Raw genomic sequence first — 18,845 nt, 5'->3', positions numbered from 1 at the left:
CTAAAACTACTTCTTCGGCTTGGAAAGTGGGACGTATGCCCTTATCCTTCCAGCTGAAATAAAGCGAGTCGTAATAACAGTGATCACCTTGCGGAATGCTCTTTAGCGTGCGCGCACATCGGTGCTCTGTGAATTCCTAGAAACCGGCCCAATTTTCATGTATGTTAACATAGGTTCAGCAGATATGAAACTTAAACAGCAGTAAATCTGCTGAATCTATATAACGTTAATAAAAATTGGGCCGGTTTCTAGGGATTCACAGAGGAAACCTTCGCTGCTCTTCCCATCCCCACCAATGTGGGCCAACGCTAACGAGCATTCTACTGCGACCATTCAGCTTCAGTAGATAAAAGCGGAGTGGAACGATACAAGCGTTACCAAATATGCACGCAGAGGTACTCCGCAAGGTGGGGTACTATCGCAAATGAACCGCTCAAGAAATTTGACGGGGGGCACCAAAATTAGTGCCATATGCAGATTATATAGCTATATTAGTTACCGGAAAGTACCTGGACACCATCCGTCATGTGATGAACAATACTCTTAAAACTGTACACCAATGGACATCTCGCGCAGGGTTAGGGATAAACGCGAAAAAAAAGGAAATGATACTTTTTACAAGGAAGTATAAAGTCCCGGCGTGGAACCTCTCGAAGCTAGGCAACAACGAACTACTTCTAAAAATCATGCGCGGTACCTCGGAGTAATACTAAACAGTAAATTGCTGTAGAAGCACAATGTTGAGGAAAGGGTGAAAAATGTCAGTAACGCGCTGTACTCATGTGGGTGTTACTTGGGGTTGTTACTTGGGGTTTGGCACCCTCACTGCTGCATTGGTGCTACACGACAGTAGTTAGACCGATATAGCTGTATAGGGCCTTAGTATAGTGGACTGAGCCAAAAACACTGACATACTTAATGCCACTGGAAAGGATTCTGCGGCTCGCTGCTCTGTGCATAACAGAAGCAATGAAAACCCGTCCAACGGCGGCGCTGGAAATGATACTCAGCATGCCACCTATTGACCTTATGGCGGAAAATCTGGCAGCGAAATCCGCGAGGAGGTTAGTGGCTGCTGGAGTATTCAGCTGTGGAACCTTCGGACATAGCTAAAGAGGAAAGAAGACTTCAGGTTGCACAGACAACTTGACTCCGTACTTTAGTTGGGAGAGAAGGTTTCGTACTACTATTGAAGAGGAGGGATGGCATAAAGACATGAAGCCTGGCCATAGGACTTTTCATATCTGCACAGACGGCTCTAAAGTATTAAACGGAGAGGGAGCGGGCATTTACTGTTCAAAATTAGGGTTTAGCAGCCTGTCAAGCTGCCAGACCACAGCAGTATTTTCCAAGCGGAAGTTTTTGCTGTGGGGAAAGCCGCGGAGCTAGCTTACACAAAAGCAAGAAAGAACTCAACAATTAATATTATATATACGTGAACAGTCAAGCTGCAATAAAAGCAATAAGCTCATATTGTATTAAGTCCAAAAATGTTTAACGAAGCATGGAAGCCATAGAAAGGCTAGCCGCAAACAGTAAGCTGCATATCTACTGGGTACCTGGTCACGAAGGCATTATTGGGAACGAAATAGTAGATGAGATAGCAAACAGTGCTGTTAGACTACCTTCTTAACAAGAGAACGACATACCAAAACTGCTAAATATAATATACAACGAAATGGATGACTGCATGAAAAGGCGAGTGGAAGCTAGGGAACTAATCTGACCACATACAAAACAGCAAAAGTTATGTGTAGCACAAAGTACAAAAAACTGACTCAATTCGTGGTTACGCTCTCGCGAAAAGACTGCAGAACTATCATAGGTAAGGTGACAGGTGATAACCTATTGGCGGCTCATGCGTACAAGATAGGCATTGGTAACGCGGACAAAAGCAGGAAATGCAGAGAGGATGTTGAGGATATTCCCATGGCAGCCGGTTCCATGTTACCGGCATGACTCGGGTTTTTCCCGACCAAGGGCTGCCGTCTCAGCAAATTAGCCCTGTCTAGTGAACAGCATATCACCATACCCCTTACGTCACAGGAGCAACTCCTTGCAGCAACCTTGCTCCAAGTGCTTCTCCTCAGGGCTGGAATTGAATCCAACTCTGGGCCAGAATGTATTTTATTGCTGCGTCTGCCATAAACGGCACCATCCGAGTTCCACCTCGGTTGGGTGTAATAAGTGCAACAGGTGGAGCCATCTTAAGAACTGTTCAGGCCTTAAGACACATAGGGAATGGTCCACACGTATGGCCTCGTGTTGCTCCCGCCAGCAGGCGTCCGAGGCCTCCACGGCTACTACTCCCCCTGATAGGACGGCACCACCAACCGCCACCACAACCCACACCTCCACGGTAGGCAGCCTATCGGAGCAACACAACTCCCCCAAACCAGGAGCACTTCGTCCCCCGCACAGTCTGTTCCGTGTGTCAGACCGTAATCTGGAATCTGGCATTAGTCAAATGCAAATCTTGCGCACAACCCGTGATCGCATAACGGACTACGTTGCTCCCTGTTGCAGAGCTCTGCAGCCGCAACGGCCCCCCGTGGCGCGGCCGCCCACCATCATCAGGCTGCAACAACTACAGCGGATTGCACAGCAGGCCCAACGTAGGCAACCCCACGTGTCCCTCATCCGTCGAGCTACAACGACCTTACCTAGACGCTTTAAGCTTCTACAGTTTAACTGCAACGGACTCACGAGTAAGGTCGACGAGATTGTCGACTTCATGAGCCGACAAAGTATCAAAATAGCTGCGGTCCAGGAAACCAAGCTGCACGTTAGGTCCTCTCTGATCCCCAGGGATGGCTATAACGTGCACAGACATGATCGTGAGCGAGACAATGGTGGTGGCCTAGCGTTTATAGTCCACTACACAGTGCATGCGTCTCATTGATGAAGGGATTGTCCGCAGGGACAGCACCTTAGAATGTCAAGGCATAGCTGTCCGGACAGGCGATTCCGAGCTCGACATTTTTAATGTTTATATGCCCCCTGTCACCTGCTGCCCGGCATGATATCGCCCTGATATAGGTGCGCTCATCAGAGGTGAAAACCGATTGGTTGTAGATGACTTCAATGCGGATCACTATCTTTGGCATTCAAACCTGCCAAACGATGGTAGGGGACAGCAATTGGCAGAGCAAATAGACGATCCGACATTCAGCACTGTGAACGACGATGCCCCCACCAGGGTAGTTGGCAATTGCAGCACCTCGCCTGACCTAACAATAGCTGACGCGGGTCTGATAAATAGCATAACGTGGCGACCTATGCTATCGCTCGCATCAGACCACTTGCTCCTTATCGTCTCGATTGAGAGATCTGCCGACTTTGTTTCCGCGAACCACTGGTCTTATCTTAACTTTAAAAAAGCTAGTTGGGCCGGCTTCGCGGAATTCACCGAATACACCTTCGCCGCTCTTCCCATCCCCACCGCTGTGCGCGCAGGCGAACGCGCATTCCGCAAGGTGCTCACAGCTGCTGCGGCCCGCTTCATCCCAGCTGGAAGTTTCAAGGACATCCGTCCTCATTTTCCAGCCAAAGCAGCCAGCTTGGCAAACGAGCGTGACCGCCTACGCCATGATGATCCGAGGGAGCCCTGCATAAGGGATCTCAATTTGGAGATCCGGCAACTGGTAGATCAACACAAGTGGACTAAATGGGTTGAGCACTTGAAGACCTGTAACCTCACCTCTAAGGTGAGTAAGCTCTGGTCCACCGTTAGGTCCCTGTCGAACTTGGGAGAACCGCCAACCAAGGAGAATCTTATCGTCTGATAACTCTCCTTTCCCAAGTAGTGAAGACACTTGAAGCCCTCCTACTGCCACTCTTCACGAAACACCTGGCCCCAGCCACATATCAGCACGGCTTCCGACGAGTGCATAGCACCACCACTGCACTCACGGCCATAAACGCCCAGATAAACCGCGGGCTTAACCAAAACCGCCCCTGCAAGAGGACTGTCCTAGTAGCGTTGGACCAGAAGAAGGCTTTCGACACAGTCAGCCATTCCACGCTACTAGATGATATTTATCAGTCGACACTCCCGCCAGGGCTGAAGAGTTGGTCCGCAAACTATCTGAGCGGTCGTCACTCGTCAGTGATTTTTCGAGATCAAACATCAACAAACAACGTTCTCCCTTGCTGTTCAAGTTCTACATCTCGAAACTCCCCCAACCACCAGCGGGAGTCTCCCTGGTCTCATACGCTGATGACTACGATAAGGGCGTCGGGCAATGACATCGATGACCTGTGTTTCAAAGTGAACAACTACCTCACCGACCTTTCTCGCTTTTTCACTGCGAGGAATCTCCAACTTTCCCCCAGTAAGTCCACGGCGACCCTCTTCACCACCTGGACAAAGGAGGTCAAGCTGTACTTTAAGGTAAAAGTCGACGACCCACCAATTCCGACGGACCACAATAATACCAAAATTTTGGGTGAAACGTTGGACAGCTTGCTCTCCTTCTCTGAGCACACAACCGCAATTGCCACTAAAGTCCAAAATCGGAACAGGGTCCTCAAATCGCTGGCCGGAAGCTCTTGGGGCAAAGACAAAGAACTGTTGCTTTCGACATTTAAGGCAATTGGTCGGCCGGTTCTGAACTATGCTGCGCCTGTCTGGTCGCCTGGAACTAGTGACACGCATGTCAAAATACTGGCATTCGGACAGCGACCGGTTGGCTCCTGATGTCTCCCATTCAACACCTCCATAACGAGGCACAAATGCTTCCAGTAGTGGAGCACAACAAACTGCTCAGCAAGCAGTTTCTGCTTGGATGTTACCGCAGGTTTCATCCCTGCAGACACCTGCTTGAGCCTGAGCCGCCTCCCAGGCATGTCAGGAGACACCTTTTAGACTACGCTGACGAAATCATCTAACACCCCTCTCCCTCTGGACCCAACCTGTCGAAACAGCATGTTTCCTGGGCCTACCCCTAGATGAGCTAGATGAAGATGACCGGTGATATGCCTACACTGACAGGGCTACTGTTACTGTTAAAAACAACAACAATCAAAATGCTTCAGTAATAGTTTTGCCCATAATAAAGTATAGTAAAGCACAGCGATTCCATTTTAAGTATTCCAGTATTAAGGGACTCCCATAAATTTTTGAGTTACATTCAAATACGAAAAGGGAAATAAACCTGGTGAAATATACCGCTCTATCGTAGCGCTAGTATACATCTGACGATTTATAAACTGGTGTAATACACGAGAACGTATGCATGCGCTTCGCGTCGGATGAGACGCATTGTAAAAAATAATAAAAAAATTTGGCCATTTATAGCTATATCATTTTTTAGGCCAAGATATGCTTTACTTGATGAATGCACGAGCGCTGTTTCTATTGATGTAGAAAGTTCAATATATGAAATCGCAAAGAGTATGGATATAACATTATTAACAATAACGCATCGACCAACATTATGGTAAGTTTAATTCAAATATATGTAGGATTAAATATTAACAAAAATATAAAATTCTTGTGTAACTTTGCTAACTTTTTATAGGAAGTTCCATACGCACATTCTGGAGTTCGATGGTCAAGGTGGTTGGAGTTTTCGACAAATGGAATCAAATGAGCAACAAAAATCTTAGTTCCTAGAATTTTAAAAACATTTTTGTGAATATTACGTAGTACTTTTGGCTTAAAACAAGCATTTTAATTGTAGCTACCTTATCTGTTTCCTTAATAAATCTTTTTTAAATTTTTTCTTTCAATTGGAATAACCTATGAAATAATGCAAAAGAGTCCTCATGGCTGGCTAATTAATGATTATTTCCGGTGTTTTGATATCACTAGTTTACTAACAAGTAATGGTTTAAGAGGACTTATCAAGATGAAGTCATGGTTTATTGGACCATTTTTTTTGCTTGGAAATTTTCAAATAAAATTACATGGCAGTTAAGCATTCCGAACGGATACTATTATATTATTTTTATATTTATTTGGCTTTGTAATGCAAATAAATTTAACCTTATACAACGTAACACATTTTGCGCGAACCAAATTGTATATTTCATTCGCAACACAATTAATATTACGGTCAGGTAATTACAACTTACACAACAAAATGGTGCTTAAAGCCATAAACTGTGTGGTGTGAATGAACTGTCCTAATACCGTAAGACTTCTTCAAAGCATTCACACTGTCATCATTCGTAACATAGGGGTAATACAGAGTGTTTTACAAGATTATGTACATTTCTATAATTCGAACATGTCCCACCCTCCGGCAGGAATTTCATAGATGTTGTTGTTTTAGCAGTTTACTAAACTCTGCCAGTGCGGTGTAGTCACCGACCGTCAGCGTCTAACTCATCTAACGGTAGGTCCAGTGCTGTTTCGACAATTTGAGTCCAGAGAGAATATCAACTTTTCAATTTCGGCGGGGCGGTCGACTGTAGAATATCATCCAGTAGCGTGGCTGACTGTGTCGAAAGCCTTCTTCAAGTTCAGCGCTACTAGGACAGTACTCTCGTAGGGGCGGATTATGTGGGTGTTTGTGGCGGTGAGTGCTATGATGGTACTGTGTACTTTGCGGGATTCATTCTGATGTGTGGCTGGGGTCAGATGTTTCGAGTAGAGTGGGAGTAGGACGGCAGGTTTCAGTAGTGGGACCCCTCCCTTTCCACTTCAGAGGAATTACGAAAGGGTCATGGACACGTTGAATACCTTTGCAAGATATCCTACTCACAATGGACCCAGATTTTTCAGCATCAGCATGTTAGTCCACTAGGGCCGTGGCTTTAGAGGCTCTTCCCTTTCTGATGGCTCTTTGAAATCCATCGCAGGAGAAAGTAAGTGGCGCACAGTTGCTCGACAGCTTGTGCAGCCGTCTGGTCGCACGACGCTTGGACCTATTGACCGAAGAGTGTAAAGTGAATTGCCGGCTGAAAATTCTCGCGGGTCTTCTTGGGTCTGGCGAAACGGTTGCACTTTGCACTTGTTTTAAATGGGATTGTCACCTTGTCGGTGGACCGACGAAGTGTGGTTGCAGGTCTTCAAGTGCTTCTCCTATTTGTTTCGCTTTTGCTGGATGACCAGCTGCCGGATCTTCAAATCGATATCCTTTATTCGGGGACCACCGGAATCAGCCTGGCGTACGCGGTCACACTCGTTTGCTAAAACTACTTCTTCGGCTTGGAAAGTGGGACGTATGCCCTTATCCTTCCAGCTGAAATAAAGCGAGTCGTAATAACAGTGATCACCTTGCGGAATGCTCTTTAGCGTGCGCGCACATCGGTGCTCTGTGAATTCCTAGAAACCGGCCCAATTTTCATGTATGTTAACATAGGTTCAGCAGATATGAAACTTAAACAGCAGTAAATCTGCTGAATCTATATAACGTTAATAAAAATTGGGCCGGTTTCTAGGGATTCACAGAGGAAACCTTCGCTGCTCTTCCCATCCCCACCAATGTGGGCCAACGCTAACGAGCATTCTACTGCGACCATTCAGCTTCAGTAGATAAAAGCGGAGTGGAACGATACAAGCGTTACCAAATATGCACGCAGAGGTACTCCGCAAGGTGGGGTACTATCGCAAATGAACCGCTCAAGAAATTTGACGGGGGGCACCAAAATTAGTGCCATATGCAGATTATATAGCTATATTAGTTACCGGAAAGTACCTGGACACCATCCGTCATGTGATGAACAATACTCTTAAAACTGTACACCAATGGACATCTCGCGCAGGGTTAGGGATAAACGCGAAAAAAAAGGAAATGATACTTTTTACAAGGAAGTATAAAGTCCCGGCGTGGAACCTCTCGAAGCTAGGCAACAACGAACTACTTCTAAAAATCATGCGCGGTACCTCGGAGTAATACTAAACAGTAAATTGCTGTAGAAGCACAATGTTGAGGAAAGGGTGAAAAATGTCAGTAACGCGCTGTACTCATGTGGGTGTTACTTGGGGTTGTTACTTGGGGTTTGGCACCCTCACTGCTGCATTGGTGCTACACGACAGTAGTTAGACCGATATAGCTGTATAGGGCCTTAGTATAGTGGACTGAGCCAAAAACACTGACATACTTAATGCCACTGGAAAGGATTCTGCGGCTCGCTGCTCTGTGCATAACAGAAGCAATGAAAACCCGTCCAACGGCGGCGCTGGAAATGATACTCAGCATGCCACCTATTGACCTTATGGCGGAAAATCTGGCAGCGAAATCCGCGAGGAGGTTAGTGGCTGCTGGAGTATTCAGCTGTGGAACCTTCGGACATAGCTAAAGAGGAAAGAAGACTTCAGGTTGCACAGACAACTTGACTCCGTACTTTAGTTGGGAGAGAAGGTTTCGTACTACTATTGAAGAGGAGGGATGGCATAAAGACATGAAGCCTGGCCATAGGACTTTTCATATCTGCACAGACGGCTCTAAAGTATTAAACGGAGAGGGAGCGGGCATTTACTGTTCAAAATTAGGGTTTAGCAGCCTGTCAAGCTGCCAGACCACAGCAGTATTTTCCAAGCGGAAGTTTTTGCTGTGGGGAAAGCCGCGGAGCTAGCTTACACAAAAGCAAGAAAGAACTCAACAATTAATATTATATATACGTGAACAGTCAAGCTGCAATAAAAGCAATAAGCTCATATTGTATTAAGTCCAAAAATGTTTAACGAAGCATGGAAGCCATAGAAAGGCTAGCCGCAAACAGTAAGCTGCATATCTACTGGGTACCTGGTCACAAAGGCATTATTGGGAACGAAATAGTAGATGAGATAGCAAAAAGTGCTGTTAGACTACCTTCTGAACAAGAGAACGACATACCAAAACCGCTAAATATAATATACAACGAAATGGATGACTGCATGAAAAAGCGAGTGGAAGATAGGTGGACTAATCTGACCACATGCAAAACAGCAAAAGTTATGTGTAGCACAAAATACAACAAACTGACTCAATTCGTGGTTACGCTCTCGCGAAAAGACTGCAGAACTATCATAGGTAAGGTGACAGATGATAAACTATTGCCTGCTCATGCGTACAAGATAGGCATTGGTAACGCGGACAAAAGCAGGAAATGCAGAGAGGATGTTGAGGACATTCCCATCGCAGTCGGTTCCACGTTACCGGAATGACTCGGGCTCTTCCCGACCAAGGGTTGCCGTCTCAGCAAATTAGCCCTGTCTAGTGAACAGCATATCACCCCACCCCTTACGTCACAGGAGCAACTCCTCGCAGCAACCTTGCTCCAAATGCTTCTCCTCAGGGCTGGAATTGAGTCCAACTCTGGGCCAGAATGTATTTTATACCTGCGTCTGTCATAAACGGCACCATCCGAGTTCCACCTCGGTTGGGTGTAATAAGTGCAACAGGTGGAGCCATCTTAAGAACTGTTCAGGCCTTAAGACACATAGGGAATGGTCCACACGTATGGCCTCGTGTTGCTCCCGCCAGCAGGCGTCCGAGGCCTCCACGGCTACTACTCCCCCTGATAGGACGGCACCACCAACCGCCACCACAACCCACACCTCCACGGTAAGCAGCCTATCGGAGCAACACAACTCCCCCAAACCAGGAGCACTTCGTCCCCCGCACAGTCTGTTCCGTGTGTCAGACCGTAATCTGGAATCTGGTATTAGTCAAATGCAAATCTTGCGCACAACCCGTGATCGCATAACGGACTACGTTGCTCCCTGCTGCAGAGCTCTGCAGCCGCAACTACCCCACGTGGCGCGGCCGCCCACCATCATCAGGCTGCAACAACTACAGCGGATTGCACAGCAGGCCCAACGTAGGCAACCCCACGCGTCCCTCATCCGTCGAGCTACAACGACCTTACCTCGACGCTTTAAGCTTCTACAGTTTAACTGCAACGGACTCACGAGTAAGGTCGACGAGATTGTCGGCTTCATGAGCCGACAAAGTATCAAAATAGCTGCGGTCCAGGAAACCAAGCTGCACGTTAGGTCCTCTCTGATCACCAGGGATGGCTATAACGTGCACAGACATGATCGTGAGCGAGACAATGGTGGTGGCCTAGCGTTTATAGTCCACTACACAGTGCATGCGTCTCATTGATGAAGGGATTGTTCGCAGGGACAGCACCTTAGAATGTCAAGGCATAGCTGTCCGGACAGGCGATTCCGAGCTCGAAATTTTTAATGTTTATATGCCCCCTGTCACCTGCTGCCCAGCATGATATCACCCTGATATAGGTGCGCTCATCAGAGGTGAAAACCGATTGGTTGTAGATGACTTCAATGCGGATCATTATCTTTGGCATTCAAGCCTGCCAAACGATGGTAGGGGACAGCAATTGGCCGAGCAAATAGACGATTCGACATTCAGCACTGGGAACGACGACGCCCCCACCTGGGTAGTTGGCAATTGCAGCACCTCGCCTGACCTAACAATAGCTGGCGCGGGTCTGATAAATAGCATAACCTGGCGACCTATGCTATCGCTCGCATCAGACCACTTGCTCCTTATCGTCTCGATTGAGAGACCTCCCGACTTTGTTTCCGCGAACCACCGGTCTTATCTTAACTTTCAAAAGGCTAATTGGGCCGGCTTCGCGGAATTCACCGAATTCACCTTCGCCGCTCTTCCCATCCCCACCGATGTGCGCGCAGGCGAACGCGCATTCCGCAAGGTGCTCACAGCTGCTGCGGCCCGCTTCATCCCAGCTGGAAGTTTCAAGGACATCCGTCCTCATTTCCCAGCCAAAGCAGCCAGCTTGGCAAACGAGCGTGACCGCCTACGCTATGTTGATCCGAGGGAGCCCTGCATAAGGGATCTCAATTTGGAGATCCGGCAACTGGTAGATCAACACAAGTGGACTAAATGGGTTGAGCACTTGAAGACCTGTAACCTCACCTTTAAAGTGAGTAAGCTCTGGTCCACCGTTAGGTCCCTGTCGAACCCGTCGAAGCACAACGACAAGGTGGCTATCACCTTGAACGGTTGCACTTCGTCAGATCCGATGAGATGCATGAGCTATTTTAGCGGCCTTTTTATACTCCATCCTCCGGCCGACAGATCCAAGCGTCGTGCTACCAAAAGGCTGCACAAACTGACGAACGACAGTGCGCCACTTACTTTCTCCGGTGATGACGTTCAGGGGGCCATCAACAAATCAAAAACATCAAAAGCCATTGGCCCTGACGGACTAAACGTTCTGATGCTGAAGCACCTGGGACCATTGGGAGTAGGATTTCTCACAAGGGTCTCCAATCTGTGTTTGGCCACTCTCATCATCCCTGACAAGTCGAAAGCAGGGAGAGTGGTCCCACTACTGAAACCTGGGACAGCCCCCAGTAGTGAAGACACTTGAAGCCCTCCTACTGCCACTCTTCACGAAACACCTGGCCCCAGCCACATATCAGCACGGCTTCCGATGAGTGCATAGCACCACCACTGCACTCACCGCCATAAACGCCCAGATAAACCGCGGGCTTAACCAAAACCGCCCCTGCAAGAGGACTGTCCTAGTAGCGTTGGACCAGAAGAAGGCTTTCGACACAGTCAGCCATTCCACGCTACTAGATGATATTTATCAGTCGACACTCCCGCCAGGGCTGAAGAGTTGGTCCGCAAACTATCTGAGCGGTCGTCACTCGTCAGTGATTTTTCGAGATCAAACATCAACAAACAACGTTCTCCCTTGCTGTTCAACTTCCACATCTCGAAGCTCCCCCAACCACCAGCGGGAGTCTCCCTGGTCTCATACGCTGATGACTACGATAAGGGCGTCGGGCAATGACATCGATGGCCTGTGTTTCAAAGTGAACAACTACCTCACCGACCTTTCTCGCTTTTTCACTGCGAGGGATCTCCAACTTTCCCCCACTAAGTCCACGGCGACCCTCTTTACCACCTGGACAAAGGAGGTCAAGCTGTACTTAAGGTAAAAGTCGACGACACACTGATTCCGACGGTAAACAACCCCAAAATTTTGGGTGTACCCTTCGACAGTTTGCTCTCCTTCTCAGCGCACACAACCGCAATTGCCACTAAAGTTCAAAACCGCAACAAGGTCCTCAAATCGCTGGCCGGCAGCACTTGGGGCAAAGACAAAGAACTGTTGCTTTCGACATTTAAGGCAATTGGTCGGCCGGCTCTGAACTATGCTGCGCCTGTCTGGTCGCCTGGAACTAGTGACACGCAGTGGATAAAGCTACAGACATGCCAAAATACTGGCATTCGGACAGCGACCGGTTGCCTCCTGATGTCTCCCATTCAACACCTCCATAACGAGACACAAATGCTCCCAGTAGTGGAGCATAACAAACTGCTCAGCAAGCAGTTCCTGCTTGGATGTTACCGCAGGTTTCACCCCTGCAGACACCTGCTTGAGCCTGAGCCGCCTCCCAGGCACGTCAGGAGACACCTTTTAGACTACGCTGACGAAATCCAGGACAAAACTGACCGCAACCTACTGGACCGGACAGTATTTAGACAGTCAATAAACGACATCCACCGGGAGACCGTCACCACCTTCATGAAGTCCCGTCCTGTGAATGCCGTAATCGGAGTCCAACCACCACCTATGGCAGACGAAGAGCTCCAGCTTCCCCGTGAGACTCGTGTAACACTGGCACAACTACGTTCTGGATACTGTAGCAGGTTAAACTCCTACATATCCAGAATCGACCCCGACATTCCAAACACATGTCCTTCATGTGAAGGTACCCCGCACGACACTAACCACCTCTTCACATGCCCCCTAAAACCGACTCATCTAACACCCCTCTCCCTCTGGACCCAACCTGTCGAAACAGCATGTTTCCTGGGCCTACCCCTAGATGAGCTAGACGAAGATGACCGGTGATATGCCTACACTGACAGGGCTACCAATACTGTTAAAACAACAACAATCAAAATGCTTCAGTATTAGTTTTGCCCATAATAAAGTATAGTAAAGCACAGCGATTCCATTTTAAGTATTCCAGTATTAAGGGACTCCCATAAATTTTTGAGTTACATTCAAATACCTAAAGGGAAATAAACCAGGTGAAATATACCGCTCTATCGTAGCGCTAGTATACATCTGACGATTTATAAACTGGTGTAATACACGAGAACGTATGCATGCGCTTCGCGTCGGATGAGACACATTGTAAAAAATAATAAAAAAATTTGGCCATTTATAGCTATATCATTTTTTAGGCCAAGATATTCTTTACTTGATGAATGCACGAGCGCTGTTTCTATTGATGTAGAAAGTTCAATATATGAAATCGCAAAGAGTATGGATATAACATTATTAACAATAACGCATCGACCAACATTATGGTAATTTTAATTCAAATATATGTAGGATTAAATATTAACAAAAATATAAAATTCTTGTGTAACTTTGCTAACTTTTTATAGGAAGTTCCATACGCACATTCTGGAGTTCGATGGTCAAGGTGGTTGGAGTTTTCGACAAATGGAATCAAATGAGCAACAAAAATCTTAGTTCCTAGAATTTTAAAAACATTTTTGTGAATATTACGTAGTACTTTTGGCTTAAAACAAGCATTTTAATTGTAGCTACCTTATCTGTTTCCTTAATAAATCTTTTTTAAATTTTTTCTTTCAATTGGAATAACCTATGAAATAATGCAAAAGAGTCCTCATGGCTGGCTAATTAATGATTATTTCCGGTTTTTTGATATCACTAGTTTACTAACAAGTAATGGTTTAAGAGGACTTATCAAGTTGAAGTCATGGTTTATTGGACCATTTTTTTTTTGCTTGGAAATTTTCAAATAAAATTACATGGCAGTTAAGCATTCCGAACGGATACTATTATATTATTTTTATATTTATTTGGCTTTGTAATGCAAATAAATTTAACCTTATACAACGTAACACATTTTGCGCGAACCAAATTGTATATTTCATTCGCAACACAATTAATATTACGGTCAGGTAATTACAACTTACACAACAAAATGGTGCTTAAAGCCATAAACTGTGTGGTGTGAATGAACTGTCCTAATACCGTAAGACTTCTTCAAAGCATTCACACTGTCATCATTCGTAACATAGGGGTAATACAGAGTGTTTTACAAGATTATGTACATTTCTATAATTCGAACATGTCCCACCCTCCGGCAGGAATTTCATAGATGTTGTTGTTTTAGCAGTTTACTAAACTCTGCCAGTGCGGTGTAGTCACCGACCGTCAGCGTCTAACTCATCTAACGGTAGGTCCAGTGCTGTTTCGACAATTTGAGTCCAGAGAGAATATCAACTTTTCAATTTCGGCGGGGCGGTCGACTGTAGAATATCATCCAGTAGCGTGGCTGACTGTATCGAAAGCCTTCTTCAAGTTCAGCGCTACTAGGACAGTACTCTCGTAGGGGCGGATTATGTGGGTGTTTGTGGCGGTGAGTGCTATGATGGTACTGTGTACTTTGCGGGATTCATTCTGATGTGTGGCTGGGGTCAGATGTTTCGAGTAGAGTGGGAGTAGGACGGCAGGTTTCAGTAGTGGGACCCCTCCCTTTCCACTTCAGAGGAATTACGAAAGGGTCATGGACACGTTGAATACCTTTGCAAGATATCCTACTCACAATGGACCCAGATTTTTCAGCATCAGCATGTTAGTCCACTAGGGCCGTGGCTTTAGAGGCTCTTCCCTTTCTGATGGCTCTTTGAAATCCATCGCAGGAGAAAGTAAGTGGCGCACAGTTGCTCGACAGCTTGTGCAGCCGTCTGGTCGCACGACGCTTGGACCTATTGACCGAAGAGTGTAAAGTGAATTGCCGGCTGAAAATTCTCGCGGGTCTTCTTGGGTCTGGCGAAACGGTTGCACTTTGCACTTGTTTTAAATGGGATTGTCACCTTGTCGGTGGACCGACGAAGTGTGGTTGCAGGTCTTCAAGTGCTTCTCCTATTTGTTTCGCTTTTGCTGGATGACCAGCTGCCGGATCTTCAAATCGATATCCTTTATTCGGGGACCACCGGAATCAGCCTGGCGTACGCGGTCACACTCGTTTGCTAAAACTACTTCTTCGGCTTGGAAAGTGGGACGTATGCCCTTATCCTTCCAGCTGAAATAAAGCGAGTCGTAATAACAGTGATCACCTTGCGGAATGCTCTTTAGCGTGCGCGCACATCGGTGCTCTGTGAATTCCTAGAAACCGGCCCAATTTTCATGTATGTTAACATAGGTTCAGCAGATATGAAACTTAAACAGCAGTAAATCTGCTGAATCTATATAACGTTAATAAAAATTGGGCCGGTTTCTAGGGATTCACAGAGGAAACCTTCGCTGCTCTTCCCATCCCCACCAATGTGGGCCAACGCTAACGAGCATTCTACTGCGACCATTCAGCTTCAGTAGATAAAAGCGGAGTGGAACGATACAAGCGTTACCAAATATGCACGCAGAGGTACTCCGCAAGGTGGGGTACTATCGCAAATGAACCGCTCAAGAAATTTGACGGGGGGCACCAAAATTAGTGCCATATGCAGATTATATAGCTATATTAGTTACCGGAAAGTACCTGGACACCATCCGTCATGTGATGAACAATACTCTTAAAACTGTACACCAATGGACATCTCGCGCAGGGTTAGGGATAAACGCGAAAAAAAAGGAAATGATACTTTTTACAAGGAAGTATAAAGTCCCGGCGTGGAACCTCTCGAAGCTAGGCAACAACGAACTACTTCTAAAAATCATGCGCGGTACCTCGGAGTAATACTAAACAGTAAATTGCTGTGGAAGCACAATGTTGAGGAAAGGGTGAAAAATGTCAGTAACGCGCTGTACTCATGTGGGTGTTACTTGGGGTTGTTACTTGGGGTTTGTCACCCTCACTGCTGCATTGGTGCTACACGACAGTAGTTAGACCGATATATCTGTATAGGGCCTTAGTATAGTGGACTGAGCCAAAAACACTGACATACTTAATGCCACTGGAAACGATTCTGCGGCTCGCTGCTCTGTGCATAACAGAAGCAATGAAAACCCGTCCAACGGCGGCGCTGGAAATGATACTCAGCATGCCACCTATTGACCTTATGGCGGAAAATCTGGCAGCGAAATCCGCGAGGACAAGAGAACGACATACCAAAACCGCTAAATATAATATACAACGAAATGGATGACTGCATGAAAAAGCGAGTGGAAGCTAGGTGGACTAATCTGACCACATGCAAAACAGCAAAAGTTATGTGTAGCACAAAATACAAAAAACAGACTCAATTCGTGGTTACGCTCTCGCGAAAAGACTGCAGAACTATCATAGGTAAGGTGACAGGTGATAACCTATTGGCGGCTCATGCGTACAAGATAGGCATTGGTAACGCGGACAAAAGCAGGAAATGCAGAGAGGATGTTGAGGATATTCCCATGGCAGCCGGTTCCACGTTACCGGAATGACTCGGGTTTTTCCCGACCAAGGGCTGCCGTCTCAGCAAATTAGCCCTGTCTAGTGAACAGAATATCACCCCACCCCTTACCTCACAGGAGCAACTCCTCGCAGCAACCTTGCTCCAAATGCTTCTCCTCAGGGCTGGAATTGAATCCAACTCTGGGCCAGAATGTATTTTATTGCTGCGTCTGCCATAAACGGTACCATCCGAGTTCCACCTCGGTTGGGTGTAATAAGTGCAACAGGTGGAGCCATCTTAAGAACTGTTCAGGCCTTAAGACACATAGGGAATGGTCCAGACGTATGGCCTCGTGTTGCTCCCGCCAGCAGGCGTCCGAGGCCTCCACGGCTACTACTCCCCTTGATAGAACGGCACCACCAACCGCCACCACAACCCACACCTCCACGGTAAGCAGCCTATCGGAGCAACACAACTCCCCCGACTTAACCCATCCCCTTTCCTCCTGCTCCAACCCCAGTGCGGGGACAAACCAGCAGCTCTTTGTCCCCCGCACAGTCTGTTCCGTGTGTCAGACCGTAATCTGGAATCTGGTATTAGTCAAATGCAAATCTTGCGCACAACCCGTGATCGCATAACGGACTACGTTGCTCCCTGCTGCAGAGCTCTGCAGCCGCAACCACCCCCCGTGGCGCGGCCGCCCACCATCATCAGGCTGCAACAACTACAGCGGATTGCACAGCAGGCCCAACGTAGGCAACCCCACGCGTCCCTCACCCCTCGAGCTACAACGACCCTACCTAGAAGCTTTAAGCTTCTACAATTTAACTGAAACAGACTCACGAGTAAGGTCGATGAGATTGTTGACTTCATGAGCCGACAAAGTATCAAAATAGCTGCGGTCCAGGAAACCAAGCTGCACGTTAGGTCCTCTCTGATCCCGAGGGATGGCTATAACGTGAAAGACATGATCGTGAGCGAGACAATGGTGGTGGCCTAGCGTTTATAGTCCACTACAGGGTGCAGTATCGTCTCATAGATGAAGGGATCGTCCGCAGGGACAGCACCTTAGAATGTCAAGGCGATTCCGAGCTCGAAATTTTTAATGTTTATATGCCCCCTGTCACCTGCTGCCCGGCATGATATCACCCTGATATAGGTGCGCTCATCAGAGGTGAAAACCGATTGGTTGTAGGTGACTTCAATGCGGATCACTATCTTTGGCATTCAAGCCTGCCAAACGATGGTAGGGGACAGCAATTGGCAGAGCAAATAGACGATTCGACATTCAGCACTGTGAACGACGACGCCCCCACCAGGGTAGTTGGCAATTACAGCACCTCGCCTGACCTAACAATAGCTGACGCGGGTCTGATAAATAGCATAACGTGGCGACCTATGCTATCGCTCGCATCAGACCACTTGCTCCTTATCGTCTCGATTGAGAGACCTGCCGACTTTGTTTCCGCGAACCACTGGTCTTATCTTAACTTTAAAAAAGCTAGTTGGGCCGGCTTCGCGGAATTCACCGAATACACCTTCGCCGCTCTTCCCATCCCCACCGCTGTGCGCGCAGGCGAACGCGCATTCCGCTAGGTGCTCACAGCTGCTGCGGCCCGCTTCATCCCAGCTGGAAGTTTCAAGGACATCCGTCCTCATTTTCCAGCCAAAGCAGCCAGCTTGGCAAACGAGCGTGACCGCCTACGCCATGATGATCCGAGGGAGCCCTGCATAAGGGATCTCAATTTGGAGATCCGGCAACTGGTAGATCAACACAAGTGGACTAAATGGGTTGAGCACTTGAAGACCTGTAACCTCACCTCTAAGGTGAGTAAGCTCTGGTCCACCGTTAGGTCCCTGTCGAACTTGGGAGAACCGCCAACCAAGGAGAATCTTATCGTCTGATAACTCTCCTTTCCCAAGTAGTGAAGACACTTGAAGCCCTCCTACTGCCACTCTTCACGAAACACCTGGCCCCAGCCACATATCAGCACGGCTTCCGACGAGTGCATAGCACCACCACTGCACTCACCGCCATAAACGCCCAGATAAACCGCGGGCTTAACCAAAACCGCCCCTGCAAGAGGACTGTCCTAGTAGCGTTGGACCAGAAGAAGGCTTTCGACACAGTCAGCCATTCCACGCTACTAGATGATATTTATCAGTCGACACTCCCGCAAGGGCTGAAGAGTTGGTCCGCAAACTATCTGAGCGGTCGTCACTCGTCAGTGATTTTTCGAGATCAAACATCAACAAACAACGTTCTCCCTTGCTGTTCAAGTTCTACATCTCGAAGCTCCCCCAACCACCAGCGGGAGTCTCCCTGGTCTCATACGCTGATGACTACGATAAGGGCGTCGGGCAATGACATCGATGACCTGTGTTTCAAAGTGAACAACTACCTCACCGACCTTTCTCGCTTTTTCACTGCGAGGAATCTCCAACTTTCCCCCACTAAGTCCACGGCGACCCTCTTTACCACCTGGACAAAGGAGGTCAAGCTGTACTTTAAGGTAAAAGTCGACGACCCACCAATTCCGACGGACCACA

At 47.4% G+C, this 18,845-nt stretch overlaps 2 long non-coding RNA genes across 2 annotated transcripts; both read left to right on the top strand.

Moving 5' to 3' along the window:
* Positions 1 to 5,309: 5,309 nt before the first annotated feature.
* LOC129249986 (uncharacterized) lies at positions 5,310 to 5,733 on the top strand. The gene is made up of 2 exons (XR_008582777.1): positions 5,310 to 5,441; positions 5,523 to 5,733. It is a non-coding gene; the product is annotated as an uncharacterized LOC129249986 (long non-coding RNA).
* Positions 5,734 to 13,146: 7,413 nt separating this feature from the next.
* Positions 13,147 to 13,548, top strand: LOC129249985 (uncharacterized). The gene is made up of 2 exons (XR_008582776.1): positions 13,147 to 13,256; positions 13,338 to 13,548. It is a non-coding gene; the product is annotated as an uncharacterized LOC129249985 (long non-coding RNA).
* Positions 13,549 to 18,845: the final 5,297 nt, after the last annotated feature.

The sequence above is a fragment of the Anastrepha obliqua genome, chromosome 6 (genome assembly GCF_027943255.1).
Source record: "Anastrepha obliqua isolate idAnaObli1 chromosome 6, idAnaObli1_1.0, whole genome shotgun sequence".
Classification (NCBI taxonomy): domain Eukaryota; kingdom Metazoa; phylum Arthropoda; class Insecta; order Diptera; family Tephritidae; genus Anastrepha; species Anastrepha obliqua.
The sequence above is the reverse complement of the archived record's forward strand: the minus strand, read 5'-3'. Positions and strand labels throughout refer to the sequence as shown.